General features: G+C 32.5%; 1 protein-coding gene across 1 annotated transcript in view; it reads left to right on the forward strand.

The window, feature by feature from the left end:
• Positions 1–12,714: 12,714 nt before the first annotated feature.
• LOC124406410 (A disintegrin and metalloproteinase with thrombospondin motifs 9) overlaps positions 12,715–13,745 on the forward strand; it is a 172,114-nt gene continuing 171,083 nt past the window's right edge. Inside the window, exon 1 of the mRNA XM_046881818.1 lies at positions 12,715–12,929. The gene's annotated coding sequence lies outside the window, so the exon portion shown is untranslated. The remainder of the gene's footprint in view (positions 12,930–13,745) is intronic.

The raw sequence follows: 13,745 nt of genomic DNA on the forward strand, positions 1-13,745 counted from the left end.
CGTTATATTATAAAGTATTATTTTATAAACATTTATATGATAATGAAAACGAATTAACTTGAAAAAAAAAAAAAAAAAACAATTAATAAACAAATAAATAAAACCAGACAAATAATTTTACCTCGTACCTATGATTCGCTATGTGATTAACTCTTTATTTCGTATATTGAATTTTCGTTCAAGTGCAAATTCAAATTTCAATTCCGAATGATTTTTTGTGAGTTTCAAAAAAGAGAGAGAAATAGAGAATAAAATTCAAAAATTACTTAGTTCTGTATGACTAGTTATAACTGGTATTCATTCTTATTACTAGCAGCTGCCTTGTGGGGGGGGGGGGGGGGGGGGTTGGATTGATGATTTTGAAAAACTCACGAAACAAATATAAGAATCTACTTGAAAACTTTTTTTTTCAAACCGGAGAATTTTTTTGTGTCCCAACAAGCTGCAGCTAGAATAACTACTAATCAGTGACATTTTCGAAAACCAAGATCTTGAACGTTTCGTTTTTCGATATTTTATTTTCGCATGTTTGAAATTTTGATATCTTTTCGATCGAGTTCCTTTCTTTTGTTTTTCTATTACATGGGGAAATGTTCGACACAGCAACGATTTGAAATGTAGAAGACCTTCTTCTCTTTGTAAAGTTTGCGATTGAAGGATCAGATTCGTTAATTTAAAATTGAAGATTGAATGTTTATCCGAATTCGCGAACCATTACTTATACAGTTTGTTTTCATGTAAACAATAAATGGAAAATACAATAGTCATTTATTGTATATTGAATTTTTACACATATTGAATTTGTATTAGAAGCATTTTGAAGTCGAAGGAGCAATCCGTGTCGTGTATATTTCCGAATTTCAAAATTCTTTTTCAGAATCGTAAAAAACGACACTGAAAGTGAGCAAAGTTCCCGTCGTAATAAAACAAGTACGAATTTTTTTTTCAAAATTCTACAAACTATACGACACAGATCCATCTTTTACCTTTAATTCAGGACTAAGAGCAATAAAATCGAACTTAAGAGTTCCGAGAAAACTTGCACGAGCTGAAGCACGAAATAACGAATTTTCGCCGCGAATAGCGATCGCCTGCTAGCGCCATCTTTGGCTCAGGCCGTCCGTCGTTCGAACTAACGGCCGTAGCGTGAAGTCAGCATCGAACACTTGCAGATCCGTAATTTAAACCGCGAGCCGTGAGCGTTATTCAGTGTGTCCTTCGCGAATAAATATTGGTAAAGTATCTGAAACTCCGTGATAAGTGTTCGTTAGTCATTTACTATGACTAAGATAAGGAAAGTGTTACGGAAAAGTGAGAAAAACGGCCAGGGTTGGAGAAATTTGGCGGCTTATCAGCGAGAGAGGTTGAGGTGAGTAGAATGGCATGAAGTTTGTTTACACAGACTTGATTGTTTTCATTTTCTGACCGACTTACTAACATGTATACGTTTTATTAATTCAGAACACCCTATTTTCCTAACAATCTCTTCGAATTGTTATTTACTGTCCGTTTTTCAATGTGTATTTTATTAACCTTTTCTTCCGAAAATCATTTTCCATCTTTCGTCCACTCACAATTATAAATTTATCGATGACTTTTACCGTACACTGATTTACCTAACTGACTATTTGAGGGTTATATTTGGCATCTACTTGCCAAGGTCAATGCACAATACACTATTGAACTGAAAACATGAAATGCTGTCGAAGACGTTGTTGCAGCGTAAAGTTTCGATGTCAGCTACGTCCGGTACGCTACATTTACGTTTCGAAATGAGCCAATTATTCAGCTCCATGAAACCTGAGACTTTTGACTTCGGCACTGATTCAGTTGTATCAGTTTTGTTGATTAAAAAAAAAAATTTAATAAGCTAGCACTGTCCTTTTCGAACAAGTGTGTTACTGTTTTATTCTCCAATAGCAATACATTTTCACCTAAAACATCGTAAATTTGACTCGCAAGTGGCGGATGGAAAAGAATTAATTTTTCTTGCCTATACTACGATTGCGTGAAAAAATAAAAGATTTTCTACTGAAAAATATTATTATCATATGCCCCGCGATTACCCAATAAATAGGCTTTTCAAAGCTAAAATAACAAACATTTTTCGGCCAATACTGAAGAAAATTTTGTAAATAGAAGTAAAAAATCTGTCTGAAACAACAACCACCTGGGGTCAGGATTCAAATCAGATCGGTTCCAATATTTTGTACAGACTTGTCAATCGGTTACATAATATATGGTCAATATGTAGAATTACTGCGAGCCAAATGATCGACGAAGAATTGGTCGCGGAAGGCGTGCCAACCGAAGACACGATAACAGATAATGTTACCGAGTTTGACGAAGTTCTTAAATCTTCAATGAAAAAAAGTTTGAAAGTTCATTTTGGCGTTCTGTATTTTATGGCTGATATAGGTTTGAGAATACAAAAGAATCGACCAATTTTTAGCGCTGAATAAACCTAACATCACAACCAATAAAAAAAGCTTCCCACCTAGTCAGCTAGACTTATGTGAGAACTATTGGTGTGATAAACAAATATGACCCAAAGAAAACTATCGTTAAATATCAAAACTGTTAAACAATCACTACATTTGTGTTACACGATTTTCAATCTCCAATACAACTACCTGTATCCATTCAAACTAAGAAGTAAAAATAACGATCGATCTTCCGAAGATCAATCTTTTATAACCGATTTTTTGGATGAATCGATTTTACCAGAATCAATTCGAATCGATTCTGAGAATTAATCTTTTGCTTGAGATCGCCTATACACCTAGTATTTAGTCATGAATTAGTTAACTGCTGTAGCGGGTAATTTTTCTTGTAATTTTTTTCACCCTACTGCATCGAGTTATGCAATAAATCTCTTGAAAACTCAATAGTGTTAGCCATGATTATTCAATGAATTGTGTAACTTAGTCTCGCCGACTTTTCCCCTTGGCCGCCTGATTTAAGTCGCGCGAGAAGCCAAAATTCCCGCGCGAGCTGGGTAGGCAACGTCCTTAATAATAAGTCAGGGCTTGGTTCATTACCATGTCCTGAAAATTAAAAGAAAAGTTGTTTATTTTCACCAAATGGCTAAATTCTTATGAACCTAGGATGAAAAATTATTATATTCCAGATACGACGTGAAATTCTCTGAAATTTCCAGGTTTTTCCAGAGGATATCAAATTTCCTGAGAATTCCATGATTCCATAATTTCCATGAATACAGGACACCCTGACCGCGACTTCCGCAAGATTCCGCAAAGTAGTGAATATTTGAACCTCGCGCTGCATTCATTATGGATAAAAAATACTCGGACGAGGTTTGTCATTCTGCTGCATCATAATCTCTCTAATTTTCCACGACTTTTGATTATGAAATGACGGCCACGTGAACTGAAAAAAATGCATCATCCCTACACGATTTCGATGATTTTTCAGTGAATGCGGTGTGTGATTGTTTATTCTCATTCTGAATCCCCAATTTTTCTCGAAGTTTCGGTCATAATCCGTGTCAGGAAATTCAGATGAATATTAAACACAACACCATGCGGATAAATATTTCGTCGCTTTATTTGTATCTTATTATCGTTAATCTTGCCAAATCTTCAATGGTTTCAACAAAAAATTAGAGGCGACAGCAAAATGATTTTTTCACCACCAGCAAAAGCTTTGGTAGTTTGTTAACTAGAACTAAAAGAAACCGAGTTTTCCGCTTTTCAACGCTGTGACGATATCCATGATAGTTCTAGGTCAGAACTATTGTTGTTATATTGTCAATAGCGCGGGTCAAAACTTATTAAAAATTGCGATATGGTTGAGTTTAGATGGTTCACTCCAATTTTTTCCATCATTTCGTAAGATTTGATATCCTTTATACTCGCATGAATTTTTGGAGATTTTTTGGAGTGGTGCGCTATCCTTAAAATTGCGAAAAACTGAGTTTTTGGCGTCTTTTGACAATCTATGGCCTACTTTGAGTCGATATAATTTTGAAATCAATAATTAAACGAAAATATCAGATACAAATGAATGATTAAACTCTGGTTGTTTTTTTAAAGAGAGGTTTATTGAATTCTCGAAGAAACTTATGCCTAATGGATGGAAGAACGATCTAATCTTCGTCGCTAACTTCGTTGATAACTGCTTGTGTTTTGCGATGTTGGTCAAGTAATAAATCCTATAGTTGCAATTTTTGATTCAATTCAAATTAAATTCAAAATTCAATTTAACTATGAACAGTAGTCCTTCACAATCTATAACAAAACAGCGTACAAGCATTGATGCTGTTTTTTAACGATTTTTAAACAAGATACAGTCACAAACATATGTATATAGCTTATTTCACTTACCATAAGCTGATCATTTCTATAGTAGAACGTGATGATTAGATTACTTTTTTTGGATCATTTAATATAATTGCAAATATTGAATAATATTCGAGAAAAATAAATATTTTCTCTTTAAAACTGTGTTTCTTTATTGATTTATTGAATTTAGAATTTTTTCTTTCAATAAAAACTTGAACAATTTTTATTGATATTGAGGTATGAAATTCGTGGAGGTTTTGGTAAATTTTGAATTTCGTAATTCGAATCGCAACAAAAATTGGCCAGTAATTGCGAGTAAAAGGCTAAAAGTCGGTTTTTAGCAATTTTAAAGGTGGCGCACCACTTCACAAAAATTTCAAAAAAATTTATGTAAGTAGAGAATATCAAATCCTATGATATGATGAAAAAATTGGGAGTGAATCCTCTGAACGCTCAACAATATTACGATTTTTAAGGTTGAGGTTGCATTAATTAATTACATCTATTACAAAGAATTAAGTAAATCTGAAACATCGTTGACCGATCATATTATCATATTTATCACAATTTTGCACGTTATTACTCCAAAAATATTATTTCCCAGAATGAAATGTTAGGATAATGAATCAACATTAAAAAAGTTCTGGTTCATTTCTGAAAACAATTTTATATATACTTAACAAAATAGTGCAAACTTATAAATCAATGCAGATTACAAATGACGCTTTAAGTTGCATCATGAACCGGATAGACTTCCAAATGATAAATATCACTACTTTCCAATTGAGTTGATATCCGACAGATGGTAAAGCAGTTAGCGCCTCAGTCGGCGAAAACGTTTCATGAGGATCAGCTGCGATCCGAAGTTACCTACTGTCGGTAAGAGGGTAGCGACAATGGATTATTCGACATTTCTCAAACGTGGCTCTAGACAGCGTTGTCGACTCTTTGAGGCCCAAAGGCCGCGTAGGTGGATGAACGGAGTAAAAATGCAAGCGAATATCTCAATACATAGTAGTTTGTAGGTAACTAGGTTCTACAAAAATATCAAGATCATGATAGTATCAGACCTGAATCTGAACTGGTTTTTGAGGAAAACAAGATAACTAAAAATCATAAAATCATTTTTTTCTCAGGATTGAGTTGACCGATTTGTTTGAAAAATTGATCTGTTATGGAAAGAAGGTCAAGCTTTTATAGAATCACAAGACAGATTTTTAGTTTAGTAAATTCGTGATAAAAAAAATTAGGAAACGTGATAAATAATATAATGAAATAATTCAGCTGCATCTGAAGTTGTAAAAAACAATTTTACAACAATTTTTTTTATTTCTACAATAATTCACATATATTTGAGCTTACCAAAATATGCAATCTACTGAATTACACTGTTAGAATTTTTTTTTAATCTTACGATGCTTTAATATTTCAATCAGAAATTAAATCTTCGATAAGAAAAAAAAATTTTCTTCCCATTTTGACTTGTAAATTAGTTAATCGCAATGTGAGCACTATTTGATGGATATTTTTAGGGACGATACCTAAGATCTGGGAGGGACATTTTCCCCCAAGTCCTTCTGCAGGATTCCTATATGCAAGTCGGTGGAGGACATTTTTAAATATCGATTATCCTGATAAATAATCATTTATTTCATATGAATTAATGCTATAAAATTTCAAGTTTTATTTTATATATATCCTTTCTTTGTACTCTGAGGAAAAAAAAAAAAAAAAAAAAAAAATAATATCATAACAAAATTTTACCCTCACAAAAACTTCACTAAAAATCTTATTAAAATTTTTTACATCCACCTACCTAAATAACGAATCGGTAATTCTTTTTGCATTATTTTTTAGGTTGTTTGTGATTGTGATTGTGGTCTGTAAAATAACTCTTCAAGAAACAATTGAAAGAATGAATAACAAACCACCACTTCTATGCTTCAGAGCATAATATTTTATGGGCAAATATTTATTGCTGATATCGATGTCCAATAAATTAAATGTATTTGGTAGTTTATTCAAAGCAAAAACATGTTGTTAGTGTAAAATCCATTAGATACGTCCCAAACCCAAGACATATTATAAACTCACAGATAACTCTTGTGATCATCGGATCTGCAAAACTGATATTAAATGCTATATTCTATTTTCATCTGGAAAATTCCACACTCAGTTCCAAACGATGAAAAGAATTAATTAAACACACCTCGGAATCCGCACGTGTCGCCGCATCCGAGGCGTATCGAACTGCCATTTTTTTAAATTTTATTGATGATACACAATATTTCGTGATCAGCATTACACAGTCGATTGAACAAAGAATCGGCCGACCGTCTACTGTCGTTACAAACTTTTATCACTTTACTTTTTTACTCATGGATTCATTTACATCTTCATCTATTCGCAAAGAATATCTTACCACATTTGACCTCTGATATCTATAAGCTATATAACGGGTACTGCGATTGTCACAGTACTTTAGCTCAGCATCCACGATCTCTCTATGATTAAGTAGAACGCGAATAATAATTTTTCCGGTCCAGCTTCCCGGAATACCTGCTATAAAATTAAATATACGAATTTTTACGCTACGGTATAAAAATATGTAGAAAGGTGCAGGTGAAAGCACGCATCGAAACGTTTTGGTGAGTCTAGATAAGATGCCAATATTAAACGTCAGAAATCATCAAAAATCGATTTTTTTTTCTTTAATTTTTTTTTCTCGTTACGGTATAATTTTATAGACAAAAAAAAATAAGCTTCCGAAAGTTTCAGTTCAAAATTTGAATTTTGAAAGGTCGCTCATAATTTTTTTTAATCTGTTGGTGCATTTCTTTAGATTTTTTCGAGCGACTTTCAATACTCATATTAAAATTTCATAAATTTTTTTTCTTTTATTTAGTAAAAAAAAAAAAAATCAATAAAAATACACCACGACATGGATTAAAAATCAAACAAAATACTGAAAATATAATTTTTTTAATTTAATTTTTTGACGATTTTTCACATTTTGAAAAATTCGAAGCGACCTCTTAAAATTTTTCTTTTCGAGCTGTCCTTTGGAGTGGGCTTTTAAAACATCAAAAACTAACATTTCGTCACACGAGACTCGAAAAAAAAAAAAATATTCGGTTTTTTGGCGCCACCCTAATGAACAGTATAAGCATTCATCATTTCTTCATTACTTCGTAAATTTTTCTAGCTAATTGTAAGAATGACGACTACTCGACGCTGTCACTAAAAACTTCATCGATGTCAGGCTCTGGAATCAAAAATATTTTTCGAAAAACCGAATAGTTGTTAAAATCTTCTCTCGATTTTTCTTGGCTTGTCTTCAAAGGCGCCATTGAAATCCTTCTGCATGCAGGAAATGCGCAGGTGAATGCACAACGCACTGCAGGTGCTCTTGACTCAAGTGAAAAACCGATGATATAGGAACACAAAGGAGTCATACAGACTCTTGGGCGTACAGAAGCTTCGTTTATTACAACACAAGTCCTACTTTAAGTACCATACTCAAGTTGCAGGTGTATAAGAGAATATTTGGACAAGATGATATCTTTATTTGATCGTACGATAACTCACCTTCATCTTTTTTCTTTATATACGAAAATCTCGTGTCACAATTTTCGTCCACGATGGCCTCCGAAATCGCTTTCAACCGATTTTAATGAAATTTTGTAAATGTGTATTGCTGAGGGCCATTTATTAATTACGTAAGGATGATTTTGACAATTTTTTACCACCCCCCCCCCCCCTCCCTTTTCTTACGTAAGATTCAATCTCGTTTTTCTGAATAATAAAACGTTGTTAGAAAAGTATCAGTTAGACTAAAACTCACAGTTTGACGTAAATCAAAGATTTTTATTTTTTAGCAAATAATTTAGGTTATACTTTATCATTGCTATCACAGATATAGATTATCTTTATATTATTAGATAACTAACTAGACTTTGGAATATTATTATTATAATAAAAATTAAGTTTTTAAATAATCTTAAAGTGAACAAACATAAATCAGTTAAACAATCTTTAAACGAATAACACAAGAATCATTTTTTATTTTTCAAATGATTAAAATAAAATTAATACGCGGAAAGAATTCACTATAATATAATTATTAATTATTTATGACATTTAAAGTGAATGAAAATATGAACATATTTAAGATTTTTAAATTTTAATAAAGAATAAAAATTTGTCAAATAAAATGTAAATCGAAGTGCACATATTATGGAATGAAGAAAATCATTTCCGCATCCAAAATAGAAATAGATTTTTAATAATAAATTTCGACTTGTAAAATATCACGTCAGAATGGGTTTTACCCGAACTTGAAAGATAGGATAGTTTTTATCCCAATAAGTGGCCCTCAATATTTTCTATTGCAAATTTAAGGACTTTTTATTATATGAGAAAGGGTTTAATTCATTGATGAGTTCCATGAGTTTACAATAGATGGCGGTGTGAGTTAATCTATTGAGTTCCATAAGTTCTTAATAGATGGCGGTGTGAGTCAATCTATTGACATTCGTAGCATTTAGCACCACACTCTACATCCTTTGCAAAAACATCCTATTCAAAATCCTATGCAAAAAATCTTTAGCAGAAAGAAATCCAAGTTTAAGTTAAAATTTCTTGAATCGAATCCAAGTAATACGGATCACGTGTAACTGCGAATCTGATCAGTATCCACCGTATGGACGGAATGAGGTTTTTACGATTGCATAACGCGGGAGTAATTTATGCGACAGCACTTATCTAAACAAATGACTAACAAAATTGCCAATTAGTTAGATGTAACAAGTAGCTAAATAATTTCTTACCCCACAACTTTGATATTTTATGTAAATCCTATCTCTCTACATGGAACGTGTAATATTACTGATGCCGGGAATCACTCACAGCCACCCAAGCTGTTTCTAGATCATTACGTAACCCGGAAAAGATCGAGAATTTTTCGAATAACTTTAATTGCAACACACCTTCTATAAACCTTCTTTTTTTTTCACACTTTTCTTTTCATTTTTTTTCGTTTCCAAAAAGTTAGGCTTTTTCATTTTTTTCAGTTTTTGGATCTCATCACCGAATGGGACATTATATTCATTTATAATGGGACAATATTCGAAATCCCATCATGAGGGTCGTTCAAATTGGTTAGATTCCGTGAGAATTGAAAGAGAAAAAGATGACATTTCATCTGAGATTGTCTGATAATTATTACTTCAATGTCTGCAGGAGTCTCAACTTATTCTTAGTATTCAGTGTCCTGGACTGTGTCCAAAAACAAGTGCTGGTAGCAGTGTGATTGGTTTTATAACGTCAGAAGTAATTGAATAGAGGAAAATATTGCCAATAAATTATTTTCTTGAAGGCTTTCCTGTGAAATGATCTGAACATAATTCGAAAACAAATCATTCCTTTTGGAGTTCATTTAGAATATAAATAAATAAATAAATAAATAACCAATGAATCAATCAATCAATCAATATATTTAAGAAAAAAAATCCATCAATCAGTAAATTCAGAAACTTTTTGAAAAGATATTTGGTTTTAACGTTGAACGACTAAAAAATTGCGTGGATTAGAGCATAACTGATCGAGATAAAGCTGTGTTACAATGAAGCTCAAGCACATGTAAGGTAATTTAATATATAATAAAAATGATTTGAAAAAAATCAATTTGAAACATTTGAAAACAAGAACGAGACGAATGATGTTTGAGGATCGTCTAATATGCAAGCACCGAAACGTAGCAAGATATGGTTAATTACATGGCACACATGCCACTCTTCTCGTGAAATTTGGGTAACCTGAACCAAAATCTGACTAAAACTTTCCTCGCGTATCCGACCAGACGAGAGTAGACGGTATACATATATATATATATACATTTTACACACGTGTCTGCGATGCTGTGCCGGTTACTTCTTATCTGGTCTATTTTCGTGAAAATTGTTGCTTGAATCAACAAAAGGATTTAGTCTAGAAGAAATTAGTTTAACTATACAAATAATTCAGTACCTTGAATGTATGAAAAAAAAAATTTTCGACAAAAATGAGCATTTGGTTTCGTGCCAAAATTTTGACGACGTAGAAAAATTATACAATCAATAGTGCATGTTGTGAGAGTTTCGAATTTCAAAATCAATTTTCTTGTAATGAAAATTTAGGTTTTATATCGGAAAATTTAGATACATCAACGTTTTTACTTTGAAATATGAGATACTTTTGCTTGGAAAAAAAAAATGAAGAGCATTCAATTATACGCACAAAATTTATATTTGTGAAATGCACTTTTGAAAGTTATATATCGCACTGAAATCGTTAAGACAAGAATATTTTCTAAATATGTCTAGAATTTTAAAGTCGTAAATCTGAATCGAACAAAATGATTTATTATAAACACCTTTAAAGGTTCAAGGTTCGTTTTTTTTTTCTTCTTTAAATTTTATTCACTAAACTATAAAATAAATACATTAATAATAAAACAAATATTGATAATTTGAATAAAATTATTGTCAAACATTCTTAATAATTTGGAGTTGAACAGAATTTGTTTAAAAGAAATATAGGTTGGTTCTGGGTAACGCCAAAAGTGTCCATAAATGTTATAAATCTAGTTATTACTTGAATTTTACGTTAGTCCGTGTTATCTGATTTTTTTAATCATTCATAACCGGGAAAAATGATCATCTAGGATTTTCGTTCTGGTGGATTTTTTTTAAATATTTGGCATACTTAATCGATCCACGCAAGCCATATGCGTCACCATTTTCATACGTGTTAAGTTGGCTTCAGGCTGGGTGTGTCAAATCGACCTCGATCAGCTTCAATTGCACCTTCGAGTCGCAGCCTTATAAGTTTTTGTGTCGACATATGGGATACTTCAAAAGTATACACTAATATGCATCGGCATCTGGATAAATTTGACTGTTTCATCGAGTGAATCAATGTTTGGATGTTTTCCGAAAAAGGCGGTATAGATTCTACAATCAGCAGTTCCTCGTGAACAGGTCGGAATTTTTTTTCTACACTTACGTTTCCACGTGAGGCGTTAATTGATGAGCAGATCGGATAATTTGTTTTTAAAAGTTCGTTTATCGGTGTATTATAACTAGTAGAACAACCTATATGCAAACGAATTTATAGGACTACCATATGTAGAAATAAAGTTGTAGAACAGTTGCATGTAGAATAATTTTGTAGAATCATCATATGTAGAAATGAAGATGTAGAATAAAACAATAAATTGTAGAACAGTCGTATGTAGATTAATTTTGTAGAATCATCATATGTAGAAATGAAGATGTAGAATAAAAAAAAATATGTAGAATCATCATATGTAGAAATGAGGATGTAGAACAATCGTATGTAGAATAATTTTGTAGAATCATCATATGTAGAAAAAAAAAAATTGTAGAACAGTCGCATGTGGAATAATTTTTTAGAATCATCATATGTAGAAATGAAGATGTAGAATAAAAAAAAAAAAATTGTAGAACAATCGCATGTAGAGTAATATTGTAGAATCATCATATGTAGAAATGAAGATGTAGAATTTAAAAAAAATATGTAGAATCATCATACGTAGAAATGATGATGTAGAAAAAATAAATTGTAGAACAATCGTATGTAGAATAATTTTGTAGAATCATCATATGTAGAAAAAAAAAAAAAAAATTGTAGAACTGTCGCATATTGAATAAATTAATACAATCATCACAGGTAGAATCGAACATACAGCAAAAAATCTTGTAGAACAATAGCATCTCGAAACGAACAAGTAGATCGAACCAGCACAAGTGAAACTATCCTATGAAAACAAACTTGTGAAAAGGAGTCACCTGTAGAAAAAATTGAACCAAGACCTGCCGCATGTAGAATGAACCCCGCAGAATTGATTCGTGTAGAATCATCGGTCCTCCCTTGTCATAAGGCCTCGATATCATCCCTCCAAAAAAGCGAACAGGGTTGCGGCGTGACACCAACGACGAGCATGCGATCGCTCTGGTGACGTCGAGCGATGTGCTGCTCGATGTGGAGGAGGGGATATGCTACTCTTGGGAATCTGGCTAGTATAGCTGCTGACCGAGGACTGAGACCAGCTCTATAGCCCGTAGCAAACACTCCGCGCGGTAAAGTCGTCTCGGTAGAACTCCCTGAGTTTAGTCGGCTCGTGGAAGTGGACTTGGCAGGTTCTCGTCCTCATCGTGAGCTTTGCAGTACCTCGCCTTGTCCAGATCCAGGTCCAGATCCAGATTCAGATCGAGATCAAGATCGCGATCGGCATTTGGGATCCTCGGAGTTTTTATACGCGTGTATATATATATTTATATTTATATTTATATATATATATATATATATATATATATATATATATATATATATATGAAAAGAAATATCTATATATATACGCTTCGGGCAAGGGTCGTTCTAATTTACACCATAAAAATTAATTACCATGTTCGGTCGCTGTTCGGATTTTCAAATCATAACACTCAATCGAATTACAGACACTACTTACGATCGTTCTATGGCGGTAAACGGACTCTGTGATGTTTGTGAAATCATTCTAGTGTCTATGATGTGAATATCGTGCAGGGATTTACTTACGCGAAGGTAGGTGAAACCGATTTTGTTTGATAAAAAAGTTTATTTTTTCACTCATGATTTTGTCGTGAAATTTTTTTTTTTTTTGCTGTCTTATTAAACGATATCCACGTGTTAAAATCACCTCATATAAATACTTTTTTATTTTATGTACATACTTGAAAAGTTTGATACGTGAGCAGTCTTTGTTCTGATAAACAAAGACAATCGTTTGAATAGTGGCAGAAACGGTCAAATTCAAAAATTTATGTACCGCAACACGCTGTACATTATATACATCATAATGTATATATATATATATATATATATATATATATATATATATATATATATAACTTTAAAACGCGAGAAGGTTATAATTTAAGAGTGAAACGGACCAAAGATTAATACTAAATTTTACACACGTGATACGATAGTTTTACAAAACTTCTTCTGACGTAAATACTGAATAAATTATATGAGAATCCGATGGTCAAATTACGAACGCAAAACTTCAATGTAGTACTTTGCACGCAGGCAAGCTGGCATTAGAGTAATTAAAATCGTAATTCGGTTCCATATAAATCGATGTATCGATTAGCCAGCGAGTGTTTCACGAACTCTTTCCGTCTTACGTAACGTCGAACACCTGTAACATCAAAGCCTGCACCAAAGCCAGATCGAACCAGACCATATATACTCACATTACATACGTTACAGAAATCATTCACGTATCTACGGAAATTAACAAAATTTACAGCTAAAGAGAGAAATAAGAGAGAAGAGAAAAATTTTATTAGAACCGGTCACTTTTCTGCCTGTCAAAGACTCGTGTAATGAGTTTTT

This window comes from Diprion similis, chromosome 5 (genome assembly GCF_021155765.1).
Source record: "Diprion similis isolate iyDipSimi1 chromosome 5, iyDipSimi1.1, whole genome shotgun sequence".
In the NCBI taxonomy this organism is placed as follows: domain Eukaryota; kingdom Metazoa; phylum Arthropoda; class Insecta; order Hymenoptera; family Diprionidae; genus Diprion; species Diprion similis.